This window comes from Hetaerina americana, unplaced genomic scaffold (assembly GCF_022747635.1).
Source record: "Hetaerina americana unplaced genomic scaffold, ioHetAmer1.1.p SCAF_9, whole genome shotgun sequence".
Taxonomy (NCBI): Eukaryota; Metazoa; Arthropoda; class Insecta; order Odonata; family Calopterygidae; genus Hetaerina; species Hetaerina americana.
In genome coordinates this window covers 8,726,189-8,744,129 of record NW_027287538.1, presented here as the reverse complement: position 1 = coordinate 8,744,129, position 17,941 = coordinate 8,726,189, and the positions used below count along the sequence as shown (strand labels likewise).

The following is a 17,941-nucleotide window of genomic DNA, read 5'->3' as shown; positions in this document are numbered from 1 at the left end:
GTTAGAAGATTGAGAGAGGTGGTGGTGGACGGAGAGGGAGTGAGGTAATTACACTACGGATCCCGAGTTTGCCAAAACGAATTTATGAATACCACTAGAGAAGTTCGCCTCGCTGACGAGTGCAGTGAATGTATACAAAGGTACAACAAATAAGATGAAATTTCAACACTTGCTGACAAACGAATCAAATATTAGAAGGAGTTTAAAACTTAGGTGTAGAAACATTAATTGAGCAGCGATTTATTTAGCTAACACTCATGATATTCCCAGTCAACACAATTACTCTTAATTGGCAATAAAATGAAAATAATGTCAGCGTGTTACTCGACGAAAATTACGAAACAAAGAAAAATATTTCGCAAGGTTCATAAATTTTAAATTCATCAAAACAAGGAGAAAACATAGCCCAAAATTGGGCATACTTGCATGTAAAAATATGAGATAAAATAATACGGAAAAAGTGGCAGAAAGTTTTGATAAAAATCTTCCAGGTTACACAATGAAATAATTTCTATGTGTAAAATTCATTCGCTTACACTTTGAAACTGTTGCACATTGTACAGCGTATTAGCGGATGACTTCGTTAAAAGTTACTGTTGCAGTATCTCCCAGTTTTTTCAATCAAGCAGTTTTAATTTTTAAAGATAGGTGTGTATATATATGTATATGTATATATATATATATATATATATATATATATATATATATATATATATATATATATCATTTAAATCTTAGGAATGATAATTGAGGTGGTTTCCCGTTGCCTTCCTCAATAGTCTTTTTAACGTGACACCATTACTTACTGGCCGCCCCTCTGGGGTCAGACGCCATTGCAGCCGCCTCACTGAGGAACAGACGCTGCTTGGACAGGAGGCTCGCAGATTGGAGGCTTTTGAAATGGGGGTGTGGAGAAGAATGGAGAAAGTGAAATGGATAGAGAAGAAAACAAATGAGGAAGTACTTTGTATGGTGGGCGAAGAGAGGGGTTTGTTGGGAGAAATACTATGGGCGCAGGAAAAGTGAATGAAGGGGGTATTGATCGGTAGTGGGATGTTAAAGACTGTAATAGAGGGGACAATGCTAGGCGTATGAGGAAAGGGCAGGAACAGGATAGGGATGTTGGACGGGATGAAGGGAGGAAGAAGGTACTCAGAGATGAAGAGGGACCTGATGTAGAGTAGGATGTTTTGTTTTGCTAGGGGTCACAAATTATTTAATTAGTAATTATGTCCATCCAAAAACCTACCTTAACCGGTACCGGTACCTCCCGCAGCTGATTCTTGAAATTTTAGTCTCTGCGCATTCTCAAGATAATTCCCGTGGAGTTGGACTCGTAAGTGTATATTTTACATCGACACCAAGGCTCAATGGTGGCCGAAAACGCTTCTGTAGAGGACAGGTCCATTTTGCTCACTGGGAATAAATATATATATATATATATATATATATATATATATATATATATATATATATATATATATATATATAAGTAGTGAAAATTACAATGCCTTCCCTTCGTGAAATTTGCCCAATGACTTATTTAACAGCGCTATAATTTATCTCTCTAGCATATCCTGGACATTTCCCTGAAATATGACGGTGCACCCATTTATCTGCCCACCCTTTCACAACCAAGGTGACTGTGGAGTGAAAATTCAAGCCTCCCATCTCGAACACTTCCCTTCGGCGACGTTGGGTTACAGTAGAACGTGCAAGATTCGTGCACAGTAAATGTGTCCTGATGGGCCAAAGTAAAACGTCTCAAGCAATAAGCGAAAGGGAAAGTAAACTAGGTGATGCATTTGTTTGCCGCATGAACGTCGGAGTCCCTGAGGGCGAAATAAGGGCAAGAAGTCTGGAAACGAAATACAACTGAACCTTCCGCCGAAACGAGGATAATGAGAAAGGTGGAAAAGAGAGGAAAAGTGAGAGTGAGGGAGGCGAGCAGGGAGGAGACGCGAGAGATTGAGGAGAAATCAGAGGCGCGGGACTAATTTCAGCAAGTCCCCTCCGCCGGAGATGCCAAAGGAAGCCTTTAAGTGTGTTCGTTACCTATGAAACGCACCTGGTCCACGATAAATATCCAGCGGAGAAGGAAGGAGAACACTTGGGAGCTCCCCCTCGGAGGATTCTTTGTGAATATTGCCCGCCGCTCAAGGCATGAAGTGCCGTGGTAATTTTTCGTGGCGATGGCAATAAATGCCGTGAAAAGCTTCCTTTTTCTTCGTGCGACATCACGTGCTATGATATATCTTACTTCATTTTCCAACTGGAATGGCAGAACACCAAGTAACGGATTCTAAATCTAAAATTTATAATTTAAAAAACTCTCTTTAATACTCTTTAAAACTTTAATACTCTCAATTACCTTCCACATATTTGCCAATGCAATACACTGGATATTTCTTCAATCACAAAATATTATAAAACCGTATAAAGAGTATAAAGTCGCAATGAAAAACGGAGTCCCTGGAGGTACTCCGCAACTATCGTATTCTGAGTCATAAATACGGTTTTAATGAGCGCTCCCAGAACATTTGCATGCTCTAAAGATCCCATCACCCTCTCTAGGCCCAAATGAGCCTCGCAACCATTAGCTATCGTCTACTGTAGCTGTCATCAACGTACTCGAAGTCGCAGCTTAGATCTCATTTAGGCGCGGCAAATATTGAATCCATCCTTTGCACACTCCACCCCAAAAAGTTCATTCTACTCTTACCCCGACCCCGGTGGCGGCGGGGTAACGTCCTCGTCTGCCATTCCAAGGGTCGCGGGTTCGATTCCCGCCTAGGTGAGTTTTCCTCCACCTAGGGCTTGGGTGTTTGTAAATGTGATCATTGTTATCGTTGTTAATAGTTCGATGTAAAGGCCAGAATGCGCTGTTTTCGGACTTATACTGAATAAATAAATAAATAAATAAATAAATAAATTACCTTGCAATTATCTCCTACCTAAATTTCATAGAAGTACTGTAGAGAAGTTACTTCGAACCATTTCGAATCCAAGCGGTTCGCAATGAGCAACCGATCTTGTTCATAGCACGTACTTAATAACCATCTAGAAGGGAACAGGTGACTTCACAGTCATTTTAAACATAGCTAAATTATAGTATAATCATTTCTTAAATACTCTTTAATTTAATGAAATTAGCCAGAAGGCTTTTTAAGTCTTCAAATGTTCCATATGCAACAATCGCGATGAATCGAATGTGTAATCATTGGGCAGAGATTGCGTGATAAAATGTCAAAACTATTACTATAGCGCGCGTATGGGAGAGTAAACTTGGCGGAGACCAGAGACCGGGCATGAAAATTCCAAGGGTGAGCATACGTTACTCCAGGGAAGAGAAAGGAAGTAAAAAGGCGGGCGTCGGCGCAGGTTTTGAGGGAAGATGGAACGGAGAATGCGCAAGAGTGATGCGGAAGACCCAAGTGCTAAAAATGATCACGCAAAGGATTTATGGTTGGTTAGATACAGAAGAGCCAAGCCAAGACACATTTTAAGGGCAGCACCATGTTTTTTTGAACTGCTTCGTAATCATGCTTAATACGAGCTGAGCCTACTTTTAAACATTTCACAGCCAAACATGTAGACTTCATAAAGTTCTATGATGTCTAGAACAAATATTTTTATGATGCAATAAACTGGGAATTTTCCGACCCTAAGATCTTTAATTTGCTGAGATTAATAGGTGAACTTTCAAAGAGGAAGCAGAAGTCCTCATACGACCGGCAAACGAGATAATTGTAACTAATATCATAGCATATTCCTAGATTCAAGTTCTATCGATCTCAATGCAGACAACTAAGCTTAAGAAATTCGAAGAGCAGAATGAAACTTAATCGTGGTTTCCATCGATTTTCAGTGGACATGAATAGATTTGATTGCTTCTAAACTTATCTGGCGTTATAAAAGGAAAGATAACTCAATTACTTCAAACACAAATGTGTTTATATATAAGATGGTTTAACCTTAACCAACCATAACTGTGAGTGTCTTTTCTTTGTGTTTCTATGTTAATTAAAGTTTTAAACTAGTATTTATACGCACATATATTTCACTAAATATCCCTCGTTTTTGAAGATTTATATGCGTATGCATGTGTCCAAAAGAATATAAATATACATGTATACATAGATACCCTTTATTAATGTAATTTCACATATTGCTAGACAATTTAAAGATTATTTTTTTTCCTTAAAATGGATATTTATCAGAAAATGTGTCATGCAATGTCATGTAGAATCCGGAGAAAAAAAATGCTTACCCTGAGAATAGTTTATTTTACTTCCTCTCATATCGGAAATTATGCATCGACTTTATAGATAGACCTTATAGCAAAATTGAACGTAAATTGGTTAGCCGTAAAGACGTTTTTGATTTATGTAGAGAACATCCAGGCCAAAAAGATAATCTTCTACTGATTTTACTACTGAATATAGCTTCCATGTTAATGCCAGTTTCAAAAGTGCTCAAAGCCAGCTGATGGAGTCAATAAAAGGCATTGAAAGAATTTTTAAAATTCAGTCTATGAGAATCAAATTCTTGAGACGTTGAGTTTCTAAGATCGGATAAAAATCTTCTACGTCGTCAGTGAAAAATAAAAATCCGTTTCGAGTTACGCCAAATGTTTTTACCTTTGATGCCTCAAGTTAATGCTCATTTTTGGCGCTGATTGGTCGAAATGCATAAATACAAACCTCTAGGAAAAACTCATGCATTTTATCCGCACAAATGTACCTAAGTAAGCCTAATACTAAGTTCATAATATCAAATCTTAATATAAATACTGACATAAAGACAAAATCGAGAAATATAATAAGGGAGGAATAATATTGATTATTTTTCACGGTAAAAAACGGGCATTACCTTTACTATCAGTCCACATATTTGAGCCAAAAAAGAAAAAGATTATAATTAATCAGGTGTAAAGAGAAAAATTTAATGAAGTTACGCAAAAGATTGTAATAATTCCTCTATACCAGCATCATATAATGTATTTTTATTATATTACGTTTCAGTTCATGTAAAAATTAAATAGTCTCTGTGACTACGTTTGAAATTAGGATGTTCACTGTGAAAATGGTTCAGAACATTTGACAGAAGAATCTATTCAGGTCGGTGGTACTGACTTAAAGTCAATAATCAATTCTAATATTAAAGAAAGATACGATAAGTTTTGAAAAATCCTCATAGATAGGTAAGTCTGGCATAATTTTTTTTAAATCTCCGCACAATGTTAAAATGTGTTTTAATACGGTATGTTCTGCTCCTCGGGATATTCTCACAGACCTAAGGAAACAATGACCTAACAATGTCAATTCAAAGATAAATAAGTTCATAATACTAACATATGATGGGATACGGCTATTGTTTATTCAACTTGATGGAAATAATCTTACGGCAAAGTTATTGGCCTCTGTGTTCCCAAAGGGAACATGTTATGTTAATCATTTTCCCAAAGTGTATTAAAGTGAAATGACGCAAAATAATTTATTTCAATAAGGAGAATTATTAGACACTTGTTTATTTACTGTATAAGACCCTGTGATTCTAGGCTTAATCGCCGCAATGTCTGCTAAATTCTGTTATATGGTTTTGTGGAGTCGTGGTTAACCAATCGTAAAAATTATCAGCTTTGCACAAACCGATCCTGACTAATTGATTACCACCCCAGAGTTACTAATTTTATTGCGTTACATAAGTAATGTTTAGCAATAAGACTGTGTATTTTTCCCTGGATAATATTACGTAATAAGAGGGAAGAATAAAATTCCTGAAAGAAACCTACCACTATACTTCCAAAGCTGCACCGAGTACTATATATCAGGAAATTAAATGGATTATTAAAAATGAGATCAGTAGTGACGAATAATCATAATAATATATAATTCTGAAAATTAATATGTTGAGGACACATAACCCCAATACGGTAGGGGGTACGGGCTAATTTAAATATGGTAAAAATAGACTGAATAAAATAAAAAAAAAATCAGATTTGAATATGCTAGGTTTGTATAAACAGTATCGGCAACAATTTTTTCCTGACGTGTGCGTGAAGTGCTGAATTCAGACCGTCAGTTAAGTGTGCGCATGACCGCAGATCGTATATTGGCATTGATAAGATGACAGTTCACACTGAAATTTTGGCGATGCGAAAGATTCCTAAATTTATCCCGAGGATCTTGACGGACGGCCTAAAGCAGAGCCGAGTGGTTGCTTCCGAAAACTTTGCAGGGTTATCGTGACGATTCCCCAACCCCCTTCTAGTCCCGATTTGAAATTAGCAGACTATTTCCTATTGCCAAAAGTGAAATATTCCCTCAAAGAACACCACCATGGGACTCTTAAGTGCCGTCAAAGAAGATTGCACCTTAAGAACTTTCCAGAATCCGCCGACCAGGGAGCCTTGGAGTCGTGGAACAGCCATTGGCAAAAGTGTGTTGACGTTCAAGGGATGTACTTTGAAGACTATTGAGGCATTGTAAGAGTTTCTGAAAAAACTCTACCTTTTAGAAACTTTCCCCGATAATTTATATACAAACCATATATTTAGGAGACATAATTACGAAAAAAAGTGAGTTTAAACCAAGAAAATCACTAGTAAGACTGTACTATACTTAGCGTTGCGTGGGACCCTTAGTGCCGTCAAAGAAGCTTGATCGCGTACCCTTAATGACCTTCCGGAATTTGCCGACCAAGGAGCCTTCGAGTCGTGGAGATGCCGCAGGCAAAAGAGTGACGACCGACCCTCAAGGGATTTACGAGGGAGGCTTTGTAGTAGTATCTAAAATAAATCTATTTTTTTAAAAGAAACTTTTCCCCTTACTTCTTATACAAACCATGTCCTTCTCAGGATTTTTTTAAGATCGAGAAAAGAAAGAAAATATTGATTGATGAAAGGAAATGTTTTCACACTGATGGGAGCATATTCTTGACTCTAAAATAAGATTTCAATTCATTCAATTCAATGAGGAGCGACAATTAAACTCTGTTCTCTCATTCTTTCTCGGTATTCTTTCTCTCTAGCTATTATACGATATAATTAACAAACGTATATTATGATTTATGTCGAAAGCTGGGCAGGTGCCACGTACGTTGTTAAGAGCTGCTGAAAAATTTGATAGTCTCGAATTATCCTTTGGAAAGTTAAATTTTAAGGAGCATCACTTCGTTTTCCGAAGTTGGTGGTTCATAACGCCTGTTAAAATGAAATCCTATTTGTTCAAAGCAACTGCAAAAACACATATTCCCTCAGACGAAAGTGCCCTCGTAAATAAAAAGGCCTGCAATACCAATTGAATACAGCACCAGCTGTACGGCTATGATTTGTCCGGCGGAGTCGGGCATAGTGGCTTATATACGTATAAAAAAGTATATGCTTATGCGCACCAGTGACCCCGACATGCAGTGAATTTTTATTAATTTATCGTTAAATATGTTTAGTTTTTCTGTAGTGCTCTTGAGAGGATCTCCAAGATATGCAACCAGAAAAATTTCAAATTTTCGTTGGCATGACAAGCGGCATTTAGATAAAGTAACAATACAAGTTGGTAAACAAATAAATTTGAAATAGGAACAATGAGTCTTACCTTGTGAAGGAATGTTTGGCCTTCTCTCCAGTTGGTCATCGATGGAAAGCTTACCACTGCGCCGGCTGAAAAATAAGGAGACAATACTGTCAATTTATACTGTAAAAATCAAGACGCGTGAGTCAAAAATATTGAGTACTTTTCTTGGTTGCCCAAAATATGGTTGGTTCAGTTAAACGGTCCTCCTAATAAAATTAAAATTCCGCACTGAGAATAGGAAATACAAATTAAGAAACTCAAGAAGGTGGATACGACCGGTTTACTTTACTAATCTAAGATATTCATATGAAATATTTATCATGAATGCATCACACTGGTCACATTTACTGAATCCATGCCATAAAACTGATTTAAGTTATTAATCCAGACCTATGTATTTCACAGTATCATAAGGAAAATCAGTTTAGCTATTGAAACATAATTGTTTCCGAAATATGATTCCTATGGAGAAGAAATGATACCATAACTCAGTGATAGGTAATTTCTTTTATACTTCTACTCAGACTGGCTTTTCATTTCAATATGAGTATAATTATTGATAATGTATATGTATATATATATGTACATATATTTTATTTATAAAGAAATACCCGTGCTGGAAATATTTATTCTGCTTTCACTTATGACCTTGGACGATCTGTTCCCAATGTGATGAATGACTCGTTCATTGATCTAATAATTTAATAAATAAAAGAAGGGACAATATTTCATGCCCTTTGACTCACAATCTCCAATTAATAGTTTTTCTAGGAGATTACGAAATCCAAGAGAAAGTTCAAAAATCAATTTAAAAAGTTGGTAATTCCCTCAGTTCTGACGCTTCAAAATTAAATTGCAAATGTTCAGCAGTCATATATTCGATAAAAATCTAAAAGAAACAAAACATTCCCCACACCCTAGGTTTAAGTGAGAACTGTGTAGTTCTAAATTAAAAAAAAGAAAATTTCATCTTCGAATTCCACATACCATTTGAACCCTCGTTTTGACATTTCGATTAAATGCATCAATAAAAGGAAGAAAATGACTTCTGCCATTTAGTCTGATTCGATTATAGCATATCGAAATCCATTACTCAGAGATGCGGATCGTGAGGCCGTTTATATCGCTCGCATCGTGCTATCCTTTTACTCATTAATATTAGAATAAGCTATTCATATTGTAAAAATGAAATACGTATTATAAAGATATCTGGCACCCCGATGTGTCACAAGCCCGTCGCAGGCATAAATAGAAAAGCCTACTTGCCCTTAGATACGATCAGTACTTTTACTTTTGATTTAACGCTAATATTTCCATCCTCAGATTTAAAACTCAGATCTATATTAATTCAAGTTATCGCGCCCGCAGAGCTCGGCTGTGACATTCTATTGATTCTTAAAAAACCTCAACAGTTACTTGAGCTATGCTTAGGTCTTATAATAATCATTATTATTTTCAACCTTCTACCGGATTAGGGTAGGATTTTGCCGGATCCTGGCATTAAACACTGCTGTATCCCTTGGCCCAGGCCAGCATGACATGATATTATTAATCCCTTGTCCTCATTATTTATTACCTCTCTTAATGGCCAAGTTTGTTAGTTCAGTTGAGATTTCAACGTAAATGATTCTATCAATCTCTTGTGATGAGCGACGACTACTCTTGGAGTACCACACCAAAAGATGAAATACCCACAGGTGTACTACATATCATATATATTCCCAACTTCAATTCTGAACTTAAGCTAGATCTCTTTTTGTATGTATCAGTGTTTCGTTTTTTGATGTTTATTGTCTTTTGCATGCATAACCTTTTCCTCAAGTGGAGTCTTTGAAACTCGAAACCCAAATTCACTCCCCACAGAGTTACTTACATCAATTAGCGAACCAGTGACACAGTTTTACTGCTGTTTTTGTTTTACTTTGACTTCCAGACTAAGTAGGTAACAAAGTGCTGCTTTTGTTCTACTTTGACTTCCAGATTACGTAGGTGACAAAGTTTTCTCCAAAATGTTTCCGCGCCTAAAGAACAAAGTTCACCTGTTAATGGGTAAGGACAACATTGATTGGTTTACTGGCCGAAGCAAAATTCTGGATAACAGAGAGATCTTGGGGAGGAGGAATGGAGAGAACACGGCGAATGTACATGTAAAGTCTTGAATTCTGAAAAATTACAATAGTTGGGAAAAATCTGAAAGAGGATTAAAAAACACGAGTGATTGGGAGCAAGGGGAATCTTCCTCCAAATTCAAAGCCACAAAGGATTGTACGCTGATAGGCTGAATGCAGAAGTAATGCAAATAGAGAGCAGATAAACATGAGAGTCGGCTATTCGAATTCTTGGGTGGCAGACACAGAAGCCACTGAAACAGTGGATGAGGAGAGCATCCATTTGAAAATATTGTCAAATAAACGAAATGTGCTGAATACCGCCGTAGGCCTATTTATGAAATAGAGGAACATGGAGGTAAGATAAGGACTATTGACGAACGGAGGCATTGGTAGAAAAGATGAATTTTAATAGAGACGCGTACAAAGTTTTGACCAATCAACTCGAGCAGATGGAACAGTTTACATACCTTGGAAGTGTTTTGGACCAAAATTGTCAAAGTAGTCGGGAGTAGGGAGAATAATTACGTTAGATAAAGAGACTTTCACAAGGAGGGAGGAATTGAAGACGGGTACGTTGCGTAAGGATTATAATTGCTTTATAACAACACATTAAACATTGCTGTAACTACTCTGACAGTCATAACTTTCTAGATGCTCTACAGCGCATTAAATTTCATTTGTTTGGTTATAGAATGGATACCTATTTGTATAAAAATATATAATTTGTCACACCAGCCCATGTGTGGCATTTTTGAACGATATATAGCTTAATGCAAAATATGAAGTTGCAGTTGTAAAAAGGGAGCATAAAAATGAGAACTTACAGAAATAATGTGCTAACTTGCTGCAATGGTAATGGATTGATTGAATTGTTTACACTTTCTTGAAAGCAGACCACTGGGAAGGAATTACCAAAATATCTAAATAACTACTGAACTAAAATAAAAATACTTCAAGCGTGAGATATGAAAATATTTTCCTCCCGAAATTCTTGGAAATAAAAATGGTATGGTAATGGGTCATTGAACGTGAAAACAAGTTTTCATAAAATTCCGTGGTTCAAATCATCCAGTTCCAACCGCATATGTAGATTAATACCCGTAATTTATATCATACGCCTTGACGCGGGGCTGAAACAAAAAATAGCTGAAAAACCTGGAAAAATGGATTACCTAATTTTAATGCAAAGATGAGGCAACAAAGAAGGCGGAGATAAGACTCATAAATGATCAGATGATTCACTTTGGAGTTTCAATTAATTGTCTCTCGAAGGTGCATACGCATGAATTGAAGGAGAATTGTAAACGGTTCATAACAATCTTCAAACATGTTGGAGTAGGGCGGTATTATGATGAAGGGAACTTGTAAAACGAAAGCCTGAAGAATCTATGGAAAGAAAATTCATGCTTTGAAAGACTAAAAGGAGGCACTGATATGCCTACAGCGACGTTGAATGTTTCTTCAAGGAAATCCTTGAGAAACAGATAGTTTTCTCAATGAAGCATTACATTTACCGATAAGAAGCATTCACCGATGATGCCTGCCATGAGCAGGCATTTCAGATAGATCCATGACTCTCCTAAACGTTTTGCAAAAGTCAAGAGAAATTTGGCGTCAAAGGAGAATGCTATTGATATAAGTGTGTATTTGCGGGGAATAGTTATGTCAGATCGACATGGAAGTCCTGCTTTCGCTCAGAGTTACATGAATCGTGTTGTCATCAACTCTTTGAACAAATTATTCCCATTATGGGCGATCTACCAGTCATTGGTAGGATTTCAATGGACCCTAACGATGGCATCATGATCTCTGTTAGCCAATTTTCATTACCGGATACAACATAAACACGATTTTTTTCCTCCTCATCTGCGCTTGATTTCCATTCGTCCCACCATTACGGCGATCGAAAATCTCCTGAACATCACTTGGCTCACTTGTCACAAAATATTCATGGCTGAAACAATTATAAATTGTTTTCTACAGAAAAATTGACAGCATTACTTAAAAAAGGTAAAGAAAAGTTGACTGAAATTTTCGGCCTTAACAGAGGAGAATAGCCGTCTGGGGATCCAGTGGTTCTACAAAAATTAATACACTAAAAAATAAACAGCGAAAAATCCTAGAGAAAATGTCTGAGAATAGACCAAAATATACAAATATACTAGGTAGAAGAATTGTCATTCAAAAATTAGGAATTCTGGATGTAGGCAGGCTGTATAGATATACCATTATAATAGGAAACTATTTTTATGAGAAATATAAAATAACCGATTTAAAAAAAAGGAATTACCATTAAGGGACACTAATGAGAATATAATATAAAAAATTCAAACAAATCAAGGTAGAAGAAAATTGGGGGTTACTGTACCTCTATTTTTTAGTGAAATACCTAAAGATTTAAGAATATTACAGTCATTAAATGCTGTGAAAAGGAGAATAAAATACTGGCTATGAAGAAGAATGAATTGGGGCTCGGAATAAAACGTGACACCGAATATATGAAGCTTTATAATTGCAACACTTTAAGCTTTCATTTTTGTTTTTGTGGCACCTGCTATCAAGCTAGAACTGACTGGCCTAGCAGGACCAGAATGAGTATTCAATGCATAATTTTTAATGTAAACTATTATTGAATATTATGAAGATCATATCGATATGACATATGAGAAATATTTTCTCTTATTGTAAGTTGTACTGATTGTCTTAATTCTTTTTATATCATATATGATGAAAATTATACTTCTAGAATTATTAATAAAATGATAAAAAAAGTGCATCGAGCATTACTGAATGTAAATGTTGGTAGAAATGTCGTTATTGTCAGTGCACTAATTTAGAATATACCTTGAAGATGTTAAGCTTATACCGGTAACTAATTTTTTAAAAAGCGATTAACAGCTCAATGCATTGCATGCGTGAATTCAAAATAGGCTCAAAATTGTCAGACCATGTTACTTTTAATATTACATTATATTCTGACGACCCATCCTCTGTAAAAAGACCGGACAAATTTCTAGGAGCGGGTTTACGACGGGTGTTTGTAGGTACAAATTACTGCACTAAAGTTCACGGCATTTTACTGAAAATAACAAATGACTGGTTATTTAATCTCTAGGTTACATGCCGATCTGGCTGCAAACTTTGTGTACCAGTGTTCCAAGTGGCGTAGTGCCATCAGTAAACATAGTTTCCAAGTGGCCTAGTTACTTTGCGCTCATTACGAGTGAAATACATTGTTGCAATGCGGATAAACGGTGGATGATTAAGAGACTCACGTGTGCAATTAAATTGGGCTGCGAGTGAAACATTGAAATTCCGCGGAGACCAAAGGTAATAACTTAAGGTTAATCAGTGACTCAAATTCAAAGCTGAATACTAAAGGAAGTGACCATTCGAGACGAGACCACCAATATTCCGCTGCCCGCTTGCGAAACGGAGGCCTGAAGTAGCCACGGACCAAGGACACTTCAACGACGGATGGACTGACTATGAAGCATTATCCTATTTTTATGACATAGCGCCCTGCAATCCACCGCTAGAGTGTGTGGCAGGAGTTGATTACACACCAGACTACTTTTGATAATACGCGTGGTTGAGGCGTATACAATAGCGGGGGGCGTGGAAACCCAGATGAAAGAGCGCTGGGCTACTGCTTGGAAGGCAAGGGATAGATTCCGAGAGATGTCTTTGGACACCCTCAGCTTTACCCAAATTGCTCCATTTTTCCAGTGAAGAAAGAGAACAATAAAATAGGGAAAGTCTAAGGAAAGAATAAGGATTGTGGGAAAAGCTCGGGAGAGCGTGGCATTTCTCATCTAGTAAAAGTATGTAGAAAACTAGTTGTTGTTAACTGCCTTTCACAACGCGAGAGACTACTTGTTATTCTATGACGTTTATGTGAATTTGTACCTTCATTTAATTTTTAATAATATGAGTATTCTAACAGGTTAGGGCAGGTTTTGATGGACTCTGGCTCCAGATGGTACCGCACTCCTGAGTCATGATACAATATATAATATCTACTTTTAATTACGATTACTCACTTTCACTTCTGCATATTGTTCATCTTCCTTTATTCCATCCAAAATGCCTATTACTTTCCTCCATACTCCGCTTTCGCAGCATTCTTCAATCTGATGCCATATTCAACCTCCCATCAATATTCATCATCTCCTGCATTTATTCGTACTTCCCTCCTCGGATTTCTCCAAGTCTCTATTCTAAATATCATGCATGGAGCTTCAAAAATTATATCTTAATGCAATAAAAGTCACTGAATGTACCCTCGAGAGACGTGCCTAAGTCGGCCAATCCTGGCAACTGCCCTTCCTTGATATAACTGCCTTGTTAGAAACATGATGTCTAGCTTCACCTTATTGGCAGGCCAGGAATATATAAGGCACGACGAAACTGATCGGTTAGACGCCTAAATTGATCAAAATTAGGAAGGATGCCGAAAACTTTAGGCAGCAAGCGAACGCAAAGTTAGGCACACATATCAGTTAATAGGCTTGGGATTTTAGGATTGTATCCTAAATACGCCTTTGGCAGTCTTATGCTTCAAAGTGCTGGAAGCATTAAACCAGCAGGAGAATAATCGCCATTTTAGGAAAGTATTACATATCTAAGTGACAACAGCAATGATCAATCTTTGAGAGAGTACTCTTATTATTACTCAGGAAGCACTGTAGAAACGGAGGCCCCTATTAGCGCGTGGTGGGTTAAGGTGGAGAATTTCTCACGCGAGAGTGATTTTTTTATCAATCTAGTCAATAAAGATATTTGTGGTGTAGAGGGAAGTGTATATTTCCCAATTTGGTGCTTAATTTCATGACAAAAGTAAGTAAATTACTATATAATACCTGATACAATCCTAAAATATTGATATGAAATACTATCTGATTTAATAAATTACAGCAATATTAAAAAGAAACAGATAACCTCTTGGGAGTAAATATAGTGCCTATGAAGAAAAAAAATACATAACAAGTCACAAAAAATCACATAATTTACTGAATAACGATTAAACGAAAGAAACGGAAAAATTTAAGTGCAAACTACCTAATTAATTGTAAAGTAAATCAAAAACTTCGTAAAAACTACTTTTTGCGCAAGCAAACTAAACCTCAACTGTTACAATAATTGTATTCCCACATCACCTATTATTCCCTAATCTTAGCTATATGGATGACAATGCGTAAGGTGTCCCAACTCGAATTGTCTTTACATTAGGTGATCTACATTTAGGCACCCAAAGGTACGCATCCTGATTCCTAAGGAGTTTGGACGCGGCCAAAGTAGCCTGCCATGTAGTAGCATTAGAAAAACAGCCTTGGTCGGGTGGACGTGACCGCAGTCGCCAGAAGGAGTACATGCGAAGGGCACTCCGCGAGATGCCGCTCAGGCAACCCTTCACCATGGCAATGCGACCTCTCTCCTCGCGTGCTATGATCCAGCGGCAGTTTTTTGGCACTTGTCCCTCATTCTGTACACTCGCCAGATTTAGTTCCTTGTGACTTCCCTTTGCGAGATTAAAAATGAAACTGAAAGGGAAAATATTTGACATTACCAGACAGCATCCATTCGAGTCGCAGGGGATGCCGAACGACCTGACGAAAGGGAACTTCTAGAAGTGGCTTTTGAGTGGAAGTGGGTCTCGGTGGATGCTTGCGTTCACCGCACGGAGTAAATGATGGAAAAGAGGCCAGTACAAGGGTGCAACCAATTTCCCTTGATATACGGTACGTATTTCCACATAAAATATTTATTCAAACAAACTGTAGGTTTTAACGCTTAGCGTCACAATCCGACATGCAGGAAAGTGTATTCAAATTGTATTCTTTGAGCCAATATCCATTGAAGAATGGCTCAAGCTACCTCCCTCCCTCGGGAATAATTTTGGATTTAATTAATTCGCGAAAATACATTTGAATGCCTGCTGACCCCAAGGATTAAATTACCCTCTGCAGTGTGAATTTTGGTCTCTTACATAGACGGATTAGTTCAAAATTTATTATAAATATTTTCATCTTTCCCCGAATGGAAGAGGTTTAAAAAATATTTCGCTTAAAAAACGAAATTACCCTCCACTTAACAGGTTTTTTAGATTAGCTGCCGGGGTTATATCATAAAATAAATTTCGCAAACGTTCAGGTATCATTTCGAAAGGGGAAAGGTACATATAAATATGAGGAATATGAAAGAGAGCGGGAAGATAAGCATGAACTACAAAAATAATAGGATTGGAGGCTATACATCCTTTGTGCGCCCAAAATGAGACCAAATGTCCAAGAGATAGGTTTCTTAGCGATTGCTACGAAAGACATGTATGCGTCCTTTGTGTGCTGTAGGATTTATTCTCAGACCCTCTTTAATTCACAAATAGAGCAGGAAAGACTAAGATTGTTGGAGAGGTACAAGAACAATCAAGTTTACTGCTGAAACCAAAGAGTGAATTAGTTTGGTCAAGATGGTGATTGGCAGATTGAACCACAAAGATCAAAGATGCGAGATAAGATATCAGCGTTGCCAAGATCAAGCACGAGTTTTCCCTCGCACGATACACAGTCATGATTAAAATACAATCAAGCGCAGCCAATCATAAATACTTAATGCAAAATGAAATTTTTTTCCAAGACAGAGATAAGCATGTATGCTTGTAGGGGAACATTTATTTAGGTAATGGCAGACCCCCACCACAAAACACACTAGCAGCGGTCTTTGGTTTGTTGTAGAGATATAGTTGAAAGATAAGTCTTCATCAGGATTTGGGAAATTTTATTAGGAAACTAGGTATTTACGTACATGAGTTAAATTTCGTAAAATTTTTCGTAATAATATTTCTTTGCATACTTTTTACAATGCAAAATCACATTTTTTAATATCTAATTTATCCAAATTGTAAGCATTCAAAGCTTCAGTTTCGTATAACTGAAATAAACATCTTTCAATGATACACAATGAGCGGGGATATTAGATGAGCTAGTGAGAGGATTAATCCGAGAGTTGCACCAATTACCAAACAAAAACCAATCGATTAGTTAAAATACTTACGATAATAAACACAGAAGCCCCGTGATTGCTAGATAGTTTGTGGCAGGAACCACCCAAGTAAAAAATATCACACGCGACAGTAGAAAATAAAGGAGTAACCAGGGGGAACGATTTTGTCCTTAACAACGACTTTATCTCAGTAAGTTACACGACAGTTAATCGAAATTATCCCGAACATCAGAAAAATCCATGCATAAGAGATATACAGGTACGATCCTGAAATGGTTCCCTGGATATTATACTAATTAATATGCTTAATAACCATGAATATCATTTAATAAGAATATTTACAAAGAAATACCATCATCTTCCAACATTTATCCTCCCCATGCCATTTTCTTATGCGTATTTTCAGACTATATCTCCTTACGTCTGTCATGAAAAACAAAAATTCAATCCTTTCACTAGGCATTTCACGCGGCTGACCAAATATTGCTATTCACAGCTCTACGAGTATTGCGTGCTGCTCTCTAAAACACCGGGCGATATCTTCCAGTTATCCGTTCAATGATAACAATTTAATTTTAAAATTGAAAATAATTTAAACTAGCGGCATTAACAAAAATATAGTCCAAACCTATGTTTGATGGTTGAGGCCGAGACTTTGTGGAAATCCATTGCGAACAGGAGTTTCACTAAATAAATTTGCAGTTTCCACATAAAATAATTGATTTACGTTCCTGAAGATGTTACAGTGTAGCGAAACTAGTTGAAAATAAATCAGTTATTTTATGTGAAAACTGCAAAGTTATTTAGTGAAACTCCTGTTCCAAACCTATGTTAATGCGGCGATCAATTTAGAGACGCGACTGCTAAAAGAGCGTCTAGGATACTACGAGAACATTCTGAAGTCTGAAGAAATTATTTATATTTACGACTCAGGAATATATATGAGAATCTTTGAAATCTATAGCCATTACTTGAAACTTAGAGACTATGATAATGTCTCATCCAAACATCATTTTGTACATCGACTCACTGTAGATGTAAGGGTAAGGGTAGAAAAAGTATTCTCGGATCGGGCCGCCACCGCTGGACATTTTCAAAAAAGAAACCATCATCAGCAGACGATGGGCCGCTAGGTAAATTACACCAATTAAACGACGCACTTAATTTTCTCCGCGTCGGACCGGGAAGCAGATTCTTTTCAAAGCGTACCCCCTGTTTGCGCGCAGTAATAAGGAGGAAATGTGGTCCCTCTTT

The 17,941-nt window shown here is 37.0% G+C and overlaps 1 long non-coding RNA gene across 1 annotated transcript in view; it reads right to left on the bottom strand.

Annotated features, from left to right (window-relative positions):
* Positions 1 to 7,597: 7,597 nt before the first annotated feature.
* Positions 7,598 to 17,941, bottom strand: part of LOC139698977 (uncharacterized) — a 639,213-nt gene continuing 628,869 nt past the window's right edge. The window contains exon 5 of the long non-coding RNA XR_011703037.1: positions 7,598 to 7,660. This is a non-coding gene — a long non-coding RNA (uncharacterized lncRNA). The remainder of the gene's footprint in view (positions 7,661 to 17,941) is intronic.